We start from the raw sequence: 21713 nt of genomic DNA on the forward strand, positions 1-21713 counted from the left end.
AAAGCCCACCAAAGCTAATCCAAACACACCAAAAACTGGGCTAAACAGAATCAAAACCTTCTAAAAACCCGCCAAAATATTTCAAAACCCGTCAAAACTAATCAAAACATTCCGAATACCCGCCAAAACATTCCAAATACCCGCCAAAATATTTTAAAACCCGCCAAAAGCAATCCAAACATTCCAAAACCTGCCAACAGAATAAAAACAACTCAAGAGAATACAAAACATTCTAAAACCCAACCAAAACATTCCAAAAACCCGACAAAACATCATCAAATCAAATCAAAAACAACCAAAATATTCCAAAAACCGCCAAAATAATTTAGACCCACAAAACTCATCAAAACATTCTGAAAATTGCCAAAACATTAGAAAACCAGCCAGAACTGATCAAAACATTCAAAAAACTTGGCAAAACATCATAAAAACAAATCAAAACCAACCAAAACATTCCAAAAACCTGACAAAATAGTTTACAACCTGCTAAAACTGATCAAAACATTCTGAAAAGATGCCAAAATACTAGAAAACCAGTCAGAAGTGATCGAAACTTTCAATAACTTGCCAAAACATAATCAAAACAAATGAAAGCAAACCAAAACATTCCAAATACCCGCCAAAATATTTTAAAACCCACCAAAACGAATCCAAACGTTCCACAACCAGCCAAGACAATAAAAACAACACAAGAGAAAACAAAACATTCTAAAACACCACCAAAACATTCCGAAAACCCGCCAAAAGATCATCAAAACAAATCAAAACAAACCAAACAATAGGAGGAACACGGCAACATATTGGCAAGCAAGAGACGGAGAGCGCGGCACCTTCTAGGAGGCCAAGAAGGAAGCCGCAAAACACCTGCACTGTGTCTGCAACTTTCAAACTGCTAGAAGATAGTGGCTTGCCACTGGCCTGCCTCTTCAATTGCCATTAGCATTCCAATGGAAGCTATTCTTGGACAACTTTGCTCTGCTTGCTGCTAGTTCTGCCCCAGCCTACCATAGATAACCTTGCTCTTCCCTTGAGGTTCTGAGATGCCAAGAACTTGTCAACTTCAAAGGGCGGGCCGGGCTACATCTACTCAGCTGCCACAGTTTCTCCTTGCTAGACCTAGTGGGAAAGCATTTTGCTGAGATGCAGAAGGCAAGAAACGCAGAATACGGAGACGCGGAGCTGTCCCAAGTGCCGCTGCCAGGCGTCTTTCCGCAGAAGGAGCGCCCCGGAGCGCACCGCAACCGGCACCGTCATCTCTGCGCAAAGAGCCAAAATATTTTCAAACCCGCCAAAACTCATCCAAAAATATTTTCAAACCCGCCAAAATAGAAAACCAGACAGAAGTGATCAATACATTCGAAAAAACCTGACAAAACATGATAAAGCCCACCAAAGCTAATCCAAACACACCAAAAACTGGGCTAAACAGAATCAAAACCTTCTAAAAACCCGCCAAAATATTTCAAAACCCGTCAAAACTAATCAAAACATTCCGAATACCCACCAAAACATTCCAAATACCCGCCAGAATATTTTAAAACCCGCCAAAACAAATCCAAACATTCCAAAACCTGCCAACACAATAAAAACAACTCAAGAGAATACAAAACATTCTAAAACCCAACCAAAACATTCCGAAAACCCGCCAAAACATCATAAAAACAAATCAAAACCAACCAAAATATTCCGAAAACCCGCCAAAATGATTTAGACCCACAAAACTCATCAAAACATTCTAAAAAGATGCCAAAACATTAGAAAACCAGCCAGAACTGATCAAAACATTCAAAAAACCTGGCAAAACATCATAAAAACAAATCAAAACCAACCAAAACATTCCAAAAACCTGACAAAATAGTTTACAACCTGCCAAAACTGATCAAAACATTCTGAAAACATGCCAAAATACTAGAAAACCAGTCAGAAGTGATCGAAACTTTCAATAACTTGCCAAAACATAATCAAAACAAATGAAAGCAAACCAAAACATTCCAAATACCCGCCAAAATATTTTAAAACCCACCAAAACGAATCCAAACGTTCCACAACCTGCCAAGACAATAAAAACAACACAAGAGAAAACAAAACATTCTAAAACACCACCAAAACATTCCGAAAACCCGCCAAAAGATCATCAAAACAAATCAAAACAAACCAAACAATAGGAGGAACACGGCAACATATTGGCAAGCAAGAGACGGAGAGTGCGGCACCGCGGCACCTTCTAGGAGGCCAAGAAGGAAGCCGCACAACACCTGCACTGTGTCTGCAACTTTCAAACTGCTAGAAGCTAGTGGCTTGCCACTGGCCTGCCTCTTCAATTGCCATTAGCATTCCAATGGAAGCTATTCTTGGACAACTTTGCTCTGCTTGCTGCTAGTTCTGCCCCAGCCTACCATAGATAACCTTGCTCTTCCCTTGAGGTTCTGAGATGCCAAGAACTTGTCAACTTCAAAGGGCGGGCCGGGCTACATCTACTCAGCTGCCACAGTTTCTCCTTGCTAGACCTAGTGGGAAAGCATTTTGCTGAGATGCAGAAGGCAAGAAACGCAGAATACGGAGACGCGGAGCTGTCCCAAGTGCCGCTGCCAGGCGTCTTTCCGCAGAAGGAACGCCCCGGAGCGCACCGCAACCGGCACCATCGTCTCTGCGCAAAGAGCCAAAATATTTTCAAACCCGCCAAAACTCATCCAAAAATATTTTCAAACCCGCCAAAATAGAAAACCAGACAGAAGTGATCAATACATTCGAAAAAACCTGACAAAACATGATAAAGCCCACCAAAGCTAATCCAAACACACCAAAAACTGGGCTAAACAGAATCAAAACCTTCTAAAAACCCGCCAAAATATTTCAAAACCCGTCAAAACTAATCAAAACATTCCGAATACCCGCCAAAACATTCCAAATACCCGCCAAAATATTTTAAAACCCGCCAAAAGCAATCCAAACATTCCAAAACCTGCCAACAGAATAAAAACAACTCAAGAGAATACAAAACATTCTAAAACCCAACCAAAACATTCCAAAAACCCGACAAAACATCATCAAATCAAATCAAAAACAACCAAAATATTCCAAAAACCGCCAAAATAATTTAGACCCACAAAACTCATCAAAACATTCTGAAAATTGCCAAAACATTAGAAAACCAGCCAGAACTGATCAAATCATTCAAAAAACTTGGCAAAACATCATAAAAACAAATCAAAACCAACCAAAACATTCCAAAAACCTGACAAAATAGTTTACAACCTGCTAAAACTGATCAAAACATTCTGAAAAGATGCCAAAATACTAGAAAACCAGTCAGAAGTGATCAAAACTTTCAATAACTTGCCAAAACATAATCAAAACAAATGAAAGCAAACCAAAACATTCCAAATACCCGCCAAAATATTTTAAAACCCACCAAAACGAATCCAAACGTTCCACAACCTGCCAAGACAATAAAAACAACACAAGAGAAAACAAAACATTCTAAAACACCACCAAAACATTCCGAAAACCCGCCAAAAGATCATCAAAACAAATCAAAACAAACCAAACAATAGGAGGAACACGGCAACATATTGGCAAGCAAGAGACGGAGAGTGCGGCACCTTCTAGGAGGCCAAGAAGGAAGCCGCACAACACCTGCACTGTGTCTGCAACTTTCAAACTGCTAGAAGCTAGTGGCTTGCCACTGGCCTGCCTCTTCAATTGCCATTAGCATTCCAATGGAAGCTATTCTTGGACAACTTTGCTCTGCTTGCTGCTAGTTCTGCCCCAGCCTACCATAGATAACCTTGCTCTTCCCTTGAGGTTCTGAGATGCCAAGAACTTGTCAACTTCAAAGGGCGGGCCGGGCTACATCTACTCAGCTGCCACAGTTTCTCCTTGCTAGACCTAGTGGGAAAGCATTTTGCTGAGATGCAGAAGGCAAGAAACGCAGAATACGGAGACGCGGAGCTGTCCCAAGTGCCGCTGCCAGGCGTCTTTCCGCAGAAGGAGCGCCCCGGAGCGCACCGCAACCGGCACCGTCGTCTCTGCGCAAAGAGCCAAAATATTTTCAAACCCGCCAAAACTCATCCAAAAATATTTTCAAACCCGCCAAAATAGAAAACCAGACAGAAGTGATCAATACATTCGAAAAAACCTGACAAAACATGATAAAGCCCACCAAAGCTAATCCAAACACACCAAAAACTGGGCTAAACAGAATCAAAACAAGTCAAAACCTTCTAAAAACCCGCCAAAATATTTCAAAACCCGTCAAAACTAATCAAAACATTCCGAATACCCGCCAAAACATTCCAAATACCCGCCAAAATATTTTAAAACCCGCCAAAAGCAATCCAAACATTCCAAAACCTGCCAACAGAATAAAAACAACTCAAGAGAATACAAAACATTCTAAAACTGATCAAAACATTCTGAAAAGATCCCAAAATACTAGAAAACCAGTCAGAAGTGATCGAAACTTTCAATAACTTGCCAAAACATAATCAAAACAAATGAAAGCAAACCAAAACATTCCAAATACCCGCCAAAATATTTTAAAACCCACCAAAACGAATCCAAACGTTCCACAACCAGCCAAGACAATAAAAACAACACAAGAGAAAACAAAACATTCTAAAACACCACCAAAACATTCCGAAAACCTGCCAAAAGATCATCAAAACAAATCAAAACAAACCAAACAATAGGAGGAACATGGCAACATATTGGCAAGCAAGAGACGGAGAGCGCGGCACCACGGCACCTTCTAGGAGGCCAAGAAAGAAGCCGCACAACACCTGCACTGTGTCTGCAACTTTCAAACTGCTAGAAGCTAGTGGCTTGCCACTGGCCTGCCTCTTCAATTGCCATTAGCATTCCAATGGAAGCTATTCTTGGACAACTTTGCTCTGCTTGCTGCTAGTTCTGCCCCAGCCTACCATAGATAACCTTGCTCTTCCCTTGAGGCTCTGAGATGCCAAGAACTTTTCAACTTCAAAGGGCGGGCCGGGCTACATCTACTCAGCTGCCACAGTTTCTCCTTGCTAGACCTAGTGGGAAAGCATTTTGCTGAGATGCAGAAGGCAAGAAACGCAGAATACGGAGACGCGGAGCTGTCCCAAGTGCCGCTGCCAGGCGTCTTTCCGCAGAAGGAGCGCCCCGGAGCGCACCGCAACCGGCACCGTCGTCTCTGCGCAAAGAGCCAAAATATTTTCAAACCCGCCAAAACTCATCCAAAAATATTTTCAAACCCGCCAAAATAGAAAACCAGACAGAAGTGATCAATACATTCGAAAAAACCTGACAAAACATGATAAAGCCCACCAAAGCTAATCCAAACACACCAAAAACTGGGCTAAACAGAATCAAAACCTTCTAAAAACCCGCCAAAATATTTCAAAACCCGTCAAAACTAATCAAAACATTCCGAATACCCACCAAAACATTCCAAATACCCGCCAGAATATTTTAAAACCCGCCAAAAGGAATCCAAACATTCCAAAACCTGCCAACACAATAAAAACAACTCAAGAGAATACAAAACATTCTAAAACCCAACCAAAACATTCCGAAAACCCGCCAAAACATCATAAAAACAAATCAAAACCAACCAAAATATTCCGAAAACCCGCCAAAATGATTTAGACCCACAAAACTGATCAAAACATTCTGAAAAGATGCCAAAACATTAGAAAACCAGCCAGAACTGATCAAAACATTCAAAAAACCTGGCAAAACATCATAAAAACAAATCAAAACCAACCAAAACATTCCAAAAACCTGACAAAATAGTTTACAACCTGCCAAAACTGATCAAAACATTCTGAAAAGATGCCAAAATACTAGAAAACCAGTCAGAAGTGATCGAAACTTTCAATAACTTGCCAAAACATAATCAAAACAAATGAAAGCAAACCAAAACATTCCAAATACCCGCCAAAATATTTTAAAACCCGCCAAAACTAATCCAAACGTTCCACAACCTGCCAAGACAATAAAAACAACACAAGAGAAAACAAAACATTCTAAAACACCACCAAAACATTCCGAAAACCCGCCAAAAGATCATCAAAACAAATCAAAACAAACCAAACAATAGGAGGAACACGGCAACATATTGGCAAGCAAGAGACGGAGAGTGCGGCACCTTCTAGGAGGCCAAGAAGGAAGCCGCAAAACACCTGCACTGTGTCTGCAACTTTCAAACTGCTAGAAGCTAGTGGCTTGCCACTGGCCTGCCTCTTCAATTGCCATTAGCATTCCAATGGAAGCTATTCTTGGACAACTTTGCTCTGCTTGCTGCTAGTTCTGCCCCAGCCTACCATAGATAACCTTGCTCTTCCCTTGAGGTTCTGAGATGCCAAGAACTTGTCAACTTCAAAGGGCGGGCCGGGCTACATCTACTCAGCTGCCACAGTTTCTCCTTGCTAGACCTAGTGGGAAAGCATTTTGCTGAGATGCAGAAGGCAAGAAACGCAGAATACGGAGACGCGGAGCTGTCCCCAGTGCCGCTGCCAGGCGTCTTTCCGCAGAAGGAACGCCCCGGAGCGCACCGCAACCGGCACCGTCGTCTCTGCGCAAAGAGCCAAAATATTTTCAAACCCGCCAAAACTCATCCAAAAATATTTTCAAACCCGCCAAAATAGAAAACCAGACAGAAGTGATCAATACATTCGAAAAAACCTGACAAAACATGATAAAGCCCACCAAAGCTAATCCAAACACACCAAAAACTGGGCTAAACAGAATCAAAACCTTCTAAAAACCCGCCAAAATATTTCAAAACCCGTCAAAACTAATCAAAACATTCCGAATACCCGCCAAAACATTCCAAATACCCGCCAAAACATTCCAAATACCCGCCAAAATATTTTAAAACCCGCCAAAAGCAATCCAAACATTCCAAAACCTGCCAACAGAATAAAAACAACTCAAGAGAATACAAAACATTCTAAAACCCAACCAAAACATTCCAAAAACCCGACAAAACATCATCAAATCAAATCAAAAACAACCAAAATATTCCAAAAACCGCCAAAATAATTTAGACCCAGAAAACTCATCAAAACATTCTGAAAATTGCCAAAACATTAGAAAACCAGCCAGAACTGATCAAATCATTCAAAAAACTTGGCAAAACATCATAAAAACAAATCAAAACCAACCAAAACATTCCAAAAACCTGACAAAATAGTTTACAACCTGCTAAAACTGATCAAAACATTCTGAAAAGATGCCAAAATACTAGAAAACCAGTCAGAAGTGATCGAAACTTTCAATAACTTGCCAAAACATAATCAAAACAAATGAAAGCAAACCAAAACATTCCAAATACCCGCCAAAATATTTTAAAACCCACCAAAACGAATCCAAACGTTCCACAACCTGCCAAGACAATAAAAACAACACAAGAGAAAACAAAACATTCTAAAACACCACCAAAACATTCCGAAAACCCGCCAAAAGATCATCAAAACAAATCAAAACAAACCAAACAATAGGAGGAACACGGCAACATATTGGCAAGCAAGAGACGGAGAGTGCGGCACCTTCTAGGAGGCCAAGAAGGAAGCCGCAAAACACCTGCACTGTGTCTGCAACTTTCAAACTGCTAGAAGCTAGTGGCTTGCCACTGGCCTGCCTCTTCAATTGCCATTAGCATTCCAATGGAAGCTATTCTTGGACAACTTTGCTCTGCTTGCTGCTAGTTCTGCCCCAGCCTACCATAGATAACCTTGCTCTTCCCTTGAGGTTCTGAGATGCCAAGAACTTGTCAACTTCAAAGGGCGGGCCGGGCTACATCTACTCAGCTGGCACAGTTTCTCCTTGCTAGACCTAGTGGGAAAGCATTTTGCTGAGATGCAGAAGGCAAGAAACGCAGAATACGGAGACGCGGAGCTGTCCCAAGTGCCGCTGCCAGGCGTCTTTTCGCAGAAGGAGCGCCCCGGAGCGCACCGCAACCGGCACCGTCGTCTCTGCGCAAAGAGCCAAAATATTTTCAAACCCGCCAAAACTCATCCAAAAATATTTTCAAACCCGCCAAAATAGAAAACCAGACAGAAGTGATCAATACATTCGAGAAAACCTGACAAAACATCATAAAGCCCACCAAAGCTAATCCAAACACACCAAAAACTGGGCTAAACAGAATCAAAACAAGTCAAAACCTTCTAAAAACCCGCCAAAATATTTCAAAACCCGTCAAAACTAATCAAAACATTCCGAATACCCGCCAAAACATTCCAAATACCCGCCAAAATATTTTAAAACCCGCCAAAAGCAATCCAAACATTCCAAAACCTGCCAAGACAATAAAAACAACTCAAGAGAATACAAAACATTCTAAAACTGATCAAAACATTCTGAAAAGATCCCAAAATACTAGAAAACCAGTCAGAAGTGATCGAAACTTTCAATAACTTGCCAAAACATAATCAAAACAAATGAAAGCAAACCAAAACATTCCAAATACCCGCCAAAATATTTTAAAACCCACCAAAACGAATCCAAACGTTCCACAACCAGCCAAGACAATAAAAACAACACAAGAGAAAACAAAACATTCTAAAACACCACCAAAACATTCCGAAAACCCGCCAAAACATCATCAAAACAAATCAAAACAAACCAAACAATAGGAGGAACATGGCAACATATTGGCAAGCAAGAGACGGAGAGCGCGGCACCACGGCACCTTCTAGGAGGCCAAGAAAGAAGCCGCACAACACCGGCACTGTGTCTGCAACTTTCAAACTGCTAGAAGCTAGTGGCTTGCCACTGGCCTGCCTCTTCAATTGCCATTAGCATTCCAATGGAAGCTATTCTTGGACAACTTTGCTCTGCTTGCTGCTAGTTCTGCCCCAGCCTACCATAGATAACCTTGCTCTTCCCTTGAGGCTCTGAGATGCCAAGAACTTTTCAACTTCAAAGGGCGGGCCGGGCTACATCTACTCAGCTGCCACAGTTTCTCCTTGCTAGACCTAGTGGGAAAGCATTTTGCTGAGATGCAGAAGGCAAGAAACGCAGAATACGGAGACGCGGAGCTGTCCCAAGTGCCGCTGCCAGGCGTCTTTCCGCAGAAGGAGCGCCCCGGAGCGCACCGCAACCGGCACCGTCGTCTCTGCGCAAAGAGACAAAATATTTTCAAACCCGCCAAAACTCATCCAAAAATATTTTCAAACCCGCCAAAATAGAAAACCAGACAGAAGTGATCAATACATTCGAAAAAACCTGACAAAACATGATAAAGCCCACCAAAGCTAATCCAAACACACCAAAAACTGGGCTAAACAGAATCAAAACCTTCTAAAAACCCGCCAAAATATTTCAAAACCCGTCAAAACTAATCAAAACATTCCGAATACCCGCCAAAACATTCCAAATACCCGCCAAAATATTTTAAAACCCGCCAAAAGGAATCCAAACATTCCAAAACCTGCCAAGACAATAAAAACAACTCAAGAGAATACAAAACATTCTAAAACCCAACCAAAACATTCCGAAAACCCGACAAAACATCATAAAAACAAATCAAAAACAACCAAAATATTCCGAAAACCGCCAAAATGATTTAGACCCACAAAACTCATCAAAACATTCTGAAAATTGCCAAAACATTAGAAAACCAGCCAGAACTGATCAAATCATTCAAAAAACTTGGCAAAACATCATAAAAACAAATCAAAACCAACCAAAACATTCCAAAAACCTGACAAAATAGTTTACAACCTGCTAAAACTGATCAAAACATTCTGAAAAGATGCCAAAATACTAGAAAACCAGTCAGAAGTGATCAAAACTTTCAATAACTTGCCAAAACATAATCAAAACAAATGAAAGCAAACCAAAACATTCCAAATACCCGCCAAAATATTTTAAAACCCACCAAAACGAATCCAAACGTTCCACAACCTGCCAAGACAATAAAAACAACACAAGAGAAAACAAAACATTCTAAAACACCACCAAAACATTCCGAAAACCCGCCAAAAGATCATCAAAACAAATCAAAACAAACCAAACAATAGGAGGAACACGGCAACATATTGGCAAGCAAGAGACGGAGAGTGCGGCAGCTTCTAGGAGGCCAAGAAGGAAGCCGCAAAACACCTGCACTGTGTCTGCAACTTTCAAACTGCTAGAAGCTAGTGGCTTGCCACTGGCCTGCCTCTTCAATTGCCATTAGCATTCCAATGGAAGCTATTCTTGGACAACTTTGCTCTGCTTGCTGCTAGTTCTGCCCCAGCCTACCATAGATAACCTTGCTCTTCCCTTGAGGTTCTGAGATGCCAAGAACTTGTCAACTTCAAAGGGCGGGCCGGGCTACATCTACTCAGCTGCCACAGTTTCTCCTTGCTAGACCTAGTGGGAAAGCATTTTGCTGAGATGCAGAAGGCAAGAAACGCAGAATACGGAGACGCGGAGCTGTCCCAAGTGCCGCTGCCAGGCGTCTTTCCGCAGAAGGAGCGCCCCGGAGCGCACCGCAACCGGCACCGTCGTCTCTGCGCAAAGAGCCAAAATATTTTCAAACCCGCCAAAACTCATCCAAAAATATTTTCAAACCCGCCAAAATAGAAAACCAGACAGAAGTGATCAATACATTCGAAAAAACCTGACAAAACATGATAAAGCCCACCAAAGCTAATCCAAACACACCAAAAACTGGGCTAAACAGAATCAAAACCTTCTAAAAACCCTCCAAAATATTTCAAAACCCATCAAAACTAATCAAAACATTCCGAATACCCGCCAAAACATTCCAAATACCCGCCAAAATATTTTAAAACCCGCCAAAAGGAATCCAAACATTCCAAAACCTGCCAAGACAATAAAAACAACTCAAGAGAATACAAAACATTCTAAAACCCAACCAAAACATTCCGAAAACCCGACAAAACATCATAAAAACAAATCAAAAACAACCAAAATATTCCGAAAACCGCCAAAATAATTTAGACCCACAAAACTCATCAAAACATTCTGAAAATTGCCAAAACATTAGAAAACCAGCCAGAACTGATCAAAACATTCAAAAAACTTGGCAAAACATCATAAAAACAAATCAAAACCAACCAAAACATTCCAAAAACCTGACAAAATAGTTTACAACCTGCTAAAACTGATCAAAACATTCTGAAAAGATGCCAAAATACTAGAAAACCAGTCAGAAGTGATCAAAACTTTCAATAACTTGCCAAAACATAATCAAAACAAATGAAAGCAAACCAAAACATTCCAAATACCCGCCAAAATATTTTAAAACCCACCAAAACGAATCCAAACGTTCCACAACCTGCCAAGACAATAAAAACAACACAAGAGAAAACAAAACATTCTAAAACACCACCAAAACATTCCGAAAACCCGCCAAAAGATCATCAAAACAAATCAAAACAAACCAAACAATAGGAGGAACACGGCAACATATTGGCAAGCAAGAGACGGAGAGCGCGGCACCGCGGCACCTTCTAGGAGGCCAAGAAGGAAGCCGCACAACACCTGCACTGTGTCTGCAACTTTCAAACTGCTAGAAGCTAGTGGCTTGCCACTGGCCTGCCTCTTCAATTGCCATTAGCATTCCAATGGAAGCTATTCTTGGACAACTTTGCTCTGCTTGCTGCTAGTTCTGCCCCAGCCTACCATAGATAACCTTGCTCTTCCCTTGAGGTTCTGAGATGCCAAGAACTTGTCAACTTCAAAGGGCGGGCCGGGCTACATCTACTCAGCTGCCACAGTTTCTCCTTGCTAGACCTAGTGGGAAAGCATTTTGCTGAGATGCAGAAGGCAAGAAACGCAGAATACGGAGACGCGGAGCTGTCCCAAGTGCCGCTGCCAGGCGTCTTTCCGCAGAAGGAGCGCCCCGGAGCGCACCGCAACCGGCACCGTCGTCTCTGCGCAAAGAGCCAAAATATTTTCAAACCCGCCAAAACTCATCCAAAAATATTTTCAAACCCGCCAAAATAGAAAACCAGACAGAAGTGATCAATACATTCGAAAAAACCTGACAAAACATGATAAAGCCCACCAAAGCTAATCCAAACACACCAAAAACTGGGCTAAACAGAATCAAAACAAGTCAAAACCTTCTAAAAACCCGCCAAAATATTTCAAAACCCGTCAAAACTAATCAAAACCTTCCGAATACCCGCCAAAACATTCCAAATACCCGCCAAAATATTTTAAAACCCGCCAAAAGCAATCCAAACATTCCAAAACCTGCCAACAGAATAAAAACAACTCAAGAGAATACAAAACATTCTAAAACTGATCAAAACATTCTGAAAAGATGCCAAAATACTAGAAAACCAGTCAGAAGTGATCGAAACTTTCAATAACTTGCCAAAACATAATCAAAACAAATGAAAGCAAACCAAAACATTCCAAATACCCGCCAAAATATTTTAAAACCCACCAAAACGAATCCAAACGTTCCACAACCTGCCAAGACAATAAAAACAACACAAGAGAAAACAAAACATTCTAAAACACCACCAAAACATTCCGAAAACCCGCCAAAAGATCATCAAAACAAATCAAAACAAACCAAACAATAGGAGGAACATGGCAGCATATTGGCAAGCAAGAGACGGAGAGCGCGGCACCACGGCACCTTCTAGGAGGCCAAGAAAGAAGCCGCACAACACCTGCACTGTGTCTGCAACTTTCAAACTGCTAGAAGCTAGTGGCTTGCCACTGGCCTGCCTCTTCAATTGCCATTAGCATTCCAATGGAAGCTATTCTTGGACAACTTTGCTCTGCTTGCTGCTAGTTCTGCCCCAGCCTACCATAGATAACCTTGCTCTTCCCTTGAGGCTCTGAGATGCCAAGAACTTTTCAACTTCAAAGGGCGGGCCGGGCTACATCTACTCAGCTGCCACAGTTTCTCCTTGCTAGACCTAGTGGGAAAGCATTTTGCTGAGATGCAGAAGGCAAGAAACGCAGAATACGGAGACGCGGAGCTGTCCCAAGTGCCGCTGCCAGGCGTCTTTCCGCAGAAGGAGCGCCCCGGAGCGCACCGCAACCGGCACCGTCGTCTCTGCGCAAAGAGCCAAAATATTTTCAAACCCGCCAAAACTCATCCAAAAATATTTTCAAACCCGCCAAAATAGAAAACCAGACAGAAGTGATCAATACATTCGAAAAAACCTGACAAAACATAATAAAGCCCACCAAAGCTAATCCAAACACACCAAAAACTGGGCTAAACAGAATCAAAACCTTCTAAAAACCCGCCAAAATATTTCAAAACCCGTCAAAACTAATCAAAACCTTCCGAATACCCGCCAAAACATTCCAAATACCCGCCAAAATATTTTAAAACCCGCCAAAAGCAATCCAAACATTCCAAAACCTGCCAACAGAATAAAAACAACTCAAGAGAATACAAAACATTCTAAAACCCAACCAAAACATTCCAAAAACCCGACAAAACATCATCAAATCAAATCAAAAACAACCAAAATATTCCAAAAACCGCCAAAATAATTTAGACCCACAAAACTCATCAAAACATTCTGAAAATTGCCAAAACATTAGAAAACCAGCCAGAACTGATCAAATCATTCAAAAAACTTGGCAAAACATCATAAAAACAAATCAAAACCAACCAAAACATTCCAAAAACCTGACAAAATAGTTTACAACCTGCTAAAACTGATCAAAACATTCTGAAAAGATGCCAAAATACTAGAAAACCAGTCAGAAGTGATCGAAACTTTCAATAACTTGCCAAAACATAATCAAAACAAATGAAAGCAAACCAAAACATTCCAAATACCCGCCAAAATATTTTAAAACCCACCAAAACGAATCCAAACGTTCCACAACCTGCCAAGACAATAAAAACAACACAAGAGAAAACAAAACATTCTAAAACACCACCAAAACATTCCGAAAACCCGCCAAAAGATCATCAAAACAAATCAAAACAAACCAAACAATAGGAGGAACACGGCAACATATTGGCAAGCAAGAGACGGAGAGTGCGGCACCTTCTAGGAGGCCAAGAAGGAAGCCGCAAAACACCTGCACTGTGTCTGCAACTTTCAAACTGCTAGAAGCTAGTGGCTTGCCACTGGCCTGCCTCTTCAATTGCCATTAGCATTCCAATGGAAGCTATTCTTGGACAACTTTGCTCTGCTTGCTGCTAGTTCTGCCCCAGCCTACCATAGATAACCTTGCTCTTCCCTTGAGGTTCTGAGATGCCAAGAACTTGTCAACTTCAAAGGGCGGGCCGGGCTACATCTACTCAGCTGCCACAGTTTCTCCTTGCTAGACCTAGTGGGAAAGCATTTTGCTGAGATGCAGAAGGCAAGAAACGCAGAATACGGAGACGCGGAGCTGTCCCAAGTGCCGCTGCCAGGCGTCTTTCCGCAGAAGGAGCGCCCCGCAGCGCACCGCAACCGGCACCGTCGTCTCTGCGCAAAGAGCCAAAATATTTTCAAACCCGCCAAAACTCATCCAAAAATATTTTCAAACCCGCCAAAATAGAAAACCAGACAGAAGTGATCAATACATTCGAGAAAACCTGACAAAACATCATAAAGCCCACCAAAGCTAATCCAAACACACCAAAAACTGGGCTAAACAGAATCAAAACAAGTCAAAACCTTCTAAAAACCCGCCAAAATATTTCAAAACCCGTCAAAACTAATCAAAACATTCCGAATACCCGCCAAAACATTCCAAATACCCGCCAAAATATTTTAAAACCCGCCAAAAGCAATCCAAACATTCCAAAACCTGCCAAGACAATAAAAACAACTCAAGAGAATACAAAACATTCTAAAACTGATCAAAACATTCTGAAAAGATCCCAAAATACTAGAAAACCAGTCAGAAGTGATCGAAACTTTCAATAACTTGCCAAAACATAATCAAAACAAATGAAAGCAAACCAAAACATTCCAAATACCCGCCAAAATATTTTAAAACCCACCAAAACGAATCCAAACGTTCCACAACCAGCCAAGACAATAAAAACAACACAAGAGAAAACAAAACATTCTAAAACACCACCAAAACATTCCGAAAACCCGCCAAAACATCATCAAAACAAATCAAAACAAACCAAACAATAGGAGGAACATGGCAACATATTGGCAAGCAAGAGACGGAGAGCGCGGCACCACGGCACCTTCTAGGAGGCCAAGAAAGAAGCCGCACAACACCGGCACTGTGTCTGCAACTTTCAAACTGCTAGAAGCTAGTGGCTTGCCACTGGCCTGCCTCTTCAATTGCCATTAGCATTCCAATGGAAGCTATTCTTGGACAACTTTGCTCTGCTTGCTGCTAGTTCTGCCCCAGCCTACCATAGATAACCTTGCTCTTCCCTTGAGGCTCTGAGATGCCAAGAACTTTTCAACTTCAAAGGGCGGGCCGGGCTACATCTACTCAGCTGCCACAGTTTCTCCTTGCTAGACCTAGTGGGAAAGCATTTTGCTGAGATGCAGAAGGCAAGAAACGCAGAATACGGAGACGCGGAGCTGTCCCAAGTGCCGCTGCCAGGCGTCTTTCCGCAGAAGGAGCGCCCCGGAGCGCACCGCAACCGGCACCGTCGTCTCTGCGCAAAGAGACAAAATATTTTCAAACCCGCCAAAACTCATCCAAAAATATTTTCAAACCCGCCAAAATAGAAAACCAGACAGAAGTGATCAATACATTCGAAAAAACCTGACAAAACATGATAAAGCCCACCAAAGCTAATCCAAACACACCAAAAACTGGGCTAAACAGAATCAAAACCTTCTAAAAACCCGCCAAAATATTTCAAAACCCGTCAAAACTAATCAAAACATTCCGAATACCCGCCAAAACATTCCAAATACCCGCCAAAATATTTTAAAACCCGCCAAAAGGAATCCAAACATTCCAAAACCTGCCAAGACAATAAAAACAACTCAAGAGAATACAAAACATTCTAAAACCCAACCAAAACATTCCGAAAACCCGACAAAACATCATAAAAACAAATCAAAAACAACCAAAATATTCCGAAAACCGCCAAAATGATTTAGACCCACAAAACTCATCAAAACATTCTGAAAATTGCCAAAACATTAGAAAACCAGCCAGAACTGATCAAATCATTCAAAAAACTTGGCAAAACATCATAAAAACAAATCAAAACCAACCAAAACATTCCAAAAACCTGACAAAATAGTTTACAACCTGCTAAAACTGATCAAAACATTCTGAAAAGATGCCAAAATACTAGAAAACCAGTCAGAAGTGATCAAAACTTTCAATAACTTGCCAAAACATAATCAAAACAAATGAAAGCAAACCAAAACATTCCAAATACCCGCCAAAATATTTTAAAACCCACCAAAACGAATCCAAACGTTCCACAACCTGCCAAGACAATAAAAACAACACAAGAGAAAACAAAACATTCTAAAACACCACCAAAACATTCCGAAAACCCGCCAAAAGATCATCAAAACAAATCAAAACAAACCAAACAATAGGAGGAACACGGCAACATATTGGCAAGCAAGAGACGGAGAGTGCGGCACCTTCTAGGAGGCCAAGAAGGAAGCCGCAAAACACCTGCACTGTGTCTGCAACTTTCAAACTGCTAGAAGCTAGTGGCTTGCCACTGGCCTGCCTCTTCAATTGCCATTAGCATTCCAATGGAAGCTATTCTTGGACAACTTTGCTCTGCTTGCTGCTAGTTCTGCCCCAGCCTACCATAGATAACCTTGCTCTTCCCTTGAGGTTCTGAGATGCCAAGAACTTGTCAACTTCAAAGGGCGGGCCGGGCTACATCTACTCAGCTGCCACAGTTTCTCCTTGCTAGACCTAGTGGGAAAGCATTTTGCTGAGATGCAGAAGGCAAGAAACGCAGAATACGGAGACGCGGAGCTGTCCCAAGTGCCGCTGCCAGGCGTCTTTCCGCAGAAGGAGCGCCCCGGAGCGCACCGCAACCGGCACCGTCGTCTCTGCGCAAAGAGCCAAAATATTTTCAAACCCGCCAAAACTCATCCAAAAATATTTTCAAACCCGCCAAAATAGAAAACCAGACAGAAGTGATCAATACATTCGAAAAAACCTGACAAAACATGATAAAGCCCACCAAAGCTAATCCAAACACACCAAAAACTGGGCTAAACAGAATCAAAACCTTCTAAAAACCCTCCAAAATATTTCAAAACCCATCAAAACTAATCAAAACATTCCGAATACCCGCCAAAACATTCCAAATACCCGCCAAAATATTTTAAAACCCGCCAAAAGGAATCCAAACATTCCAAAACCTGCCAAGACAATAAAAACAACTCAAGAGAATACAAAACATTCTAAAACCCAACCAAAACATTCCGAAAACCCGACAAAACATCATAAAAACAAATCAAAAACAACCAAAATATTCCGAAAACCGCCAAAATAATTTAGACCCACAAAACTCATCAAAACATTCTGAAAATTGCCAAAACATTAGAAAACCAGCCAGAACTGATCAAAACATTCAAAAAACTTGGCAAAACATCATAAAAACAAATCAAAACCAACCAAAACATTCCAAAAACCTGACAAAATAGTTTACAACCTGCTAAAACTGATCAAAACATTCTGAAAAGATGCCAAAATACTAGAAAACCAGTCAGAAGTGATCAAAACTTTCAATAACTTGCCAAAACATAATCAAAACAAATGAAAGCAAACCAAAACATTCCAAATACCCGCCAAAATATTTTAAAACCCACCAAAACGAATCCAAACATTCCACAACCTGCCAAGACAATAAAAACAACACAAGAGAAAACAAAACATTCTAAAACACCACCAAAACATTCCGAAAACCCGCCAAAAGATCATCAAAACAAATCAAAACAAACCAAACAATAGGAGGAACACGGCAACATATTGGCAAGCAAGAGACGGAGAGCGCGGCACCGCGGCACCTTCTAGGAGGCCAAGAAGGAAGCCGCACAACACCTGCACTGTGTCTGCAACTTTCAAACTGCTAGAAGCTAGTGGCTTGCCACTGGCCTGCCTCTTCAATTGCCATTAGCATTCCAATGGAAGCTATTCTTGGACAACTTTGCTCTGCTTGCTGCTAGTTCTGCCCCAGCCTACCATAGATAACCTTGCTCTTCCCTTGAGGTTCTGAGATGCCAAGAACTTGTCAACTTCAAAGGGCGGGCCGGGCTACATCTACTCAGCTGCCACAGTTTCTCCTTGCTAGACCTAGTGGGAAAGCATTTTGCTGAGATGCAGAAGGCAAGAAACGCAGAATACGGAGACGCGGAGCTGTCCCAAGTGCCGCTGCCAGGCGTCTTTCCGCAGAAGGAGCGCCCCGGAGCGCACCGCAACCGGCACCGTCGTCTCTGCGCAAAGAGCCAAAATATTTTCAAACCCGCCAAAACTCATCCAAAAATATTTTCAAACCCGCCAAAATAGAAAACCAGACAGAAGTGATCAATACATTCGAAAAAACCTGACAAAACATGATAAAGCCCACCAAAGCTAATCCAAACACACCAAAAACTGGGCTAAACAGAATCAAAACAAGTCAAAACCTTCTAAAAACCCGCCAAAATATTTCAAAACCCGTCAAAACTAATCAAAACCTTCCGAATACCCGCCAAAACATTCCAAATACCCGCCAAAATATTTTAAAACCCGCCAAAAGCAATCCAAACATTCCAAAACCTGCCAACAGAATAAAAACAACTCAAGAGAATACAAAACATTCTAAAACTGATCAAAACATTCTGAAAAGATGCCAAAATACTAGAAAACCAGTCAGAAGTGATCGAAACTTTCAATAACTTGCCAAAACATAATCAAAACAAATGAAAGCAAACCAAAACATTCCAAATACCCGCCAAAATATTTTAAAACCCACCAAAACGAATCCAAACGTTCCACAACCTGCCAAGACAATAAAAACAACACAAGAGAAAACAAAACATTCTAAAACACCACCAAAACATTCCGAAAACCCGCCAAAAGATCATCAAAACAAATCAAAACAAACCAAACAATAGGAGGAACATGGCAGCATATTGGCAAGCAAGAGACGGAGAGCGCGGCACCACGGCACCTTCTAGGAGGCCAAGAAAGAAGCCGCACAACACCTGCACTGTGTCTGCAACTTTCAAACTGCTAGAAGCTAGTGGCTTGCCACTGGCCTGCCTCTTCAATTGCCATTAGCATTCCAATGGAAGCTATTCTTGGACAACTTTGCTCTGCTTGCTGCTAGTTCTGCCCCAGCCTACCATAGATAACCTTGCTCTTCCCTTGAGGCTCTGAGATGCCAAGAACTTTTCAACTTCAAAGGGCGGGCCGGGCTACATCTACTCAGCTGCCACAGTTTCTCCTTGCTAGACCTAGTGGGAAAGCATTTTGCTGAGATGCAGAAGGCAAGAAACGCAGAATACGGAGACGCGGAGCTGTCCCAAGTGCCGCTGCCAGGCGTCTTTCCGCAGAAGGAGCGCCCCGGAGCGCACCGCAACCGGCACCGTCGTCTCTGCGCAAAGAGCCAAAATATTTTCAAACCCGCCAAAACTCATCCAAAAATATTTTCAAACCCGCCAAAATAGAAAACCAGACAGAAGTGATCAATACATTCGAAAAAACCTGACAAAACATAATAAAGCCCACCAAAGCTAATCCAAACACACCAAAAACTGGGCTAAACAGAATCAAAACCTTCTAAAAACCCGCCAAAATATTTCAAAACCCGTCAAAACTAATCAAAACCTTCCGAATACCCGCCAAAACATTCCAAATACCCGCCAAAATATTTTAAAACCCGCCAAAAGCAATCCAAACATTCCAAAACCTGCCAACACAATAAAAACAACTCAAGAGAATACAAAACATTCTAAAACCCAACCAAAACATTCCGAAAACCCGCCAAAACATCATCAAATCAAATCAAAAACAACCAAAATATTCCAAAAACCGCCAAAATAATTTAGACCCACAAAACTCATCAAAACATTCTGAAAATTGCCAAAACATTAGAAAACCAGCCAGAACTGATCAAATCATTCAAAAAACTTGGCAAAACATCATAAAAACAAATCAAAACCAACCAAAACATTCCAAAAACCTGACAAAATAGTTTACAACCTGCTAAAACTGATCAAAACATTCTGAAAAGATGCCAAAATACTAGAAAACCAGTCAGAAGTGATCAAAACTTTCAATAACTTGCCAAAACATAATCAAAACAAATGAAAGCAAACCAAAACATTCCAAACACCCGCCAAAATATTTTAAAACCCACCAAAACGAATCCAGACGTTCCAAAACCTTCCAAGACAATAAAAACAACACAAGAGAAAACAAAACATTCTAAAACACCACCAAAACATTCCGAAAACCCGCCAAAAGATCATCAAAACAAATCAAAACAAACCAAACAATAGGAGGAACACGGCAACATATTGGCAAGCAAGAGACGGAGAGTGCGGCACCTTCTAGGAGGCCAAGAAGGAAGCCGCAAAACACCTGCACTGTGTCTGCAACTTTCAAACTGCTAGAAGATAGTGGCTTGCCACTGGCCTGCCTCTTCAATTGCCATTAGCATTCCAATGGAAGCTATTCTTGGACAACTTTGCTCTGCTTGCTGCTAGTTCTGCCCCAGCCTACCATAGATAACCTTGCTCTTCCCTTGAGGTTCTGAGATGCCAAGAACTTGTCAACTTCAAAGGGCGGGCCGGGCTACATCTACTCAGCTGCCACAGTTTCTCCTTGCTAGACCTAGTGGGAAAGCATTTTGCTGAGATGCAGAAGGCAAGAAACGCAGAATACGGAGACGCGGAGCTGTCCCAAGTGCCGCTGCCAGGCGTCTTTCCGCAGAAGGAGCGCCCCGGAGCGCACCGCAACCGGCACCGTCGTCTCTGCGCAAAGAGCCAAAATATTTTCAAACCCGCCAAAACTAATCCAAAAATATTTTCAAACCCGCCAAAATAGAAAACCAGACAGAAGTGATCAATACATTCGAAAAAACCTGACAAAACATGATAAAGCCCACCAAAGCTAATCCAAACACACCAAAAACTGGGCTAAACAGAATCAAAACCTTCTAAAAACCCGCCAAAATATTTCAAAACCCGTCAAAACTAATCAAAACCTTCCGAATACCCGCCAAAACATTCCAAATACCCGCCAAAATATTTTAAAACCCGCCAAAAGCAATCCAAACATTCCAAAACCTGCCAACACAATAAAAACAACTCAAGAGAATACAAAACATTCTAAAACCCAACCAAAACATTCCGAAAACCCGCCAAAACATCATCAAATCAAATCAAAAACAACCAAAATATTCCAAAAACCGCCAAAATAATTTAGACCCACAAAACTCATCAAAACATTCTGAAAATTGCCAAAACATTAGAAAACCAGCCAGAACTGATCAAATCATTCAAAAAACTTGGCAAAACATCATAAAAACAAATCAAAACCAACCAAAACATTCCAAAAACCTGACAAAATAGTTTACAACCTGCTAAAACTGATCAAAACATTCTGAAAAGATGCCAAAATACTAGAAAACCAGTCAGAAGTGATCGAAACTTTCAATAACTTGCCAAAACATAATCAAAACAAATGAAAGCAAACCAAAACATTCCAAACAACCGCCAAAATATTTTAAAACCCGCCAAAACGAATCCAAACGTTCCAAAACCTTCCAAGACAATAAAAACAACACAAGAGAAAACAAAACATTCTAAAACACCACCAAAACATTCCGAAAACCCGCCAAAAGA

Source organism: Passer domesticus, chromosome 3 (assembly GCF_036417665.1).
Source record: "Passer domesticus isolate bPasDom1 chromosome 3, bPasDom1.hap1, whole genome shotgun sequence".
Classification (NCBI taxonomy): domain Eukaryota; kingdom Metazoa; phylum Chordata; class Aves; order Passeriformes; family Passeridae; genus Passer; species Passer domesticus.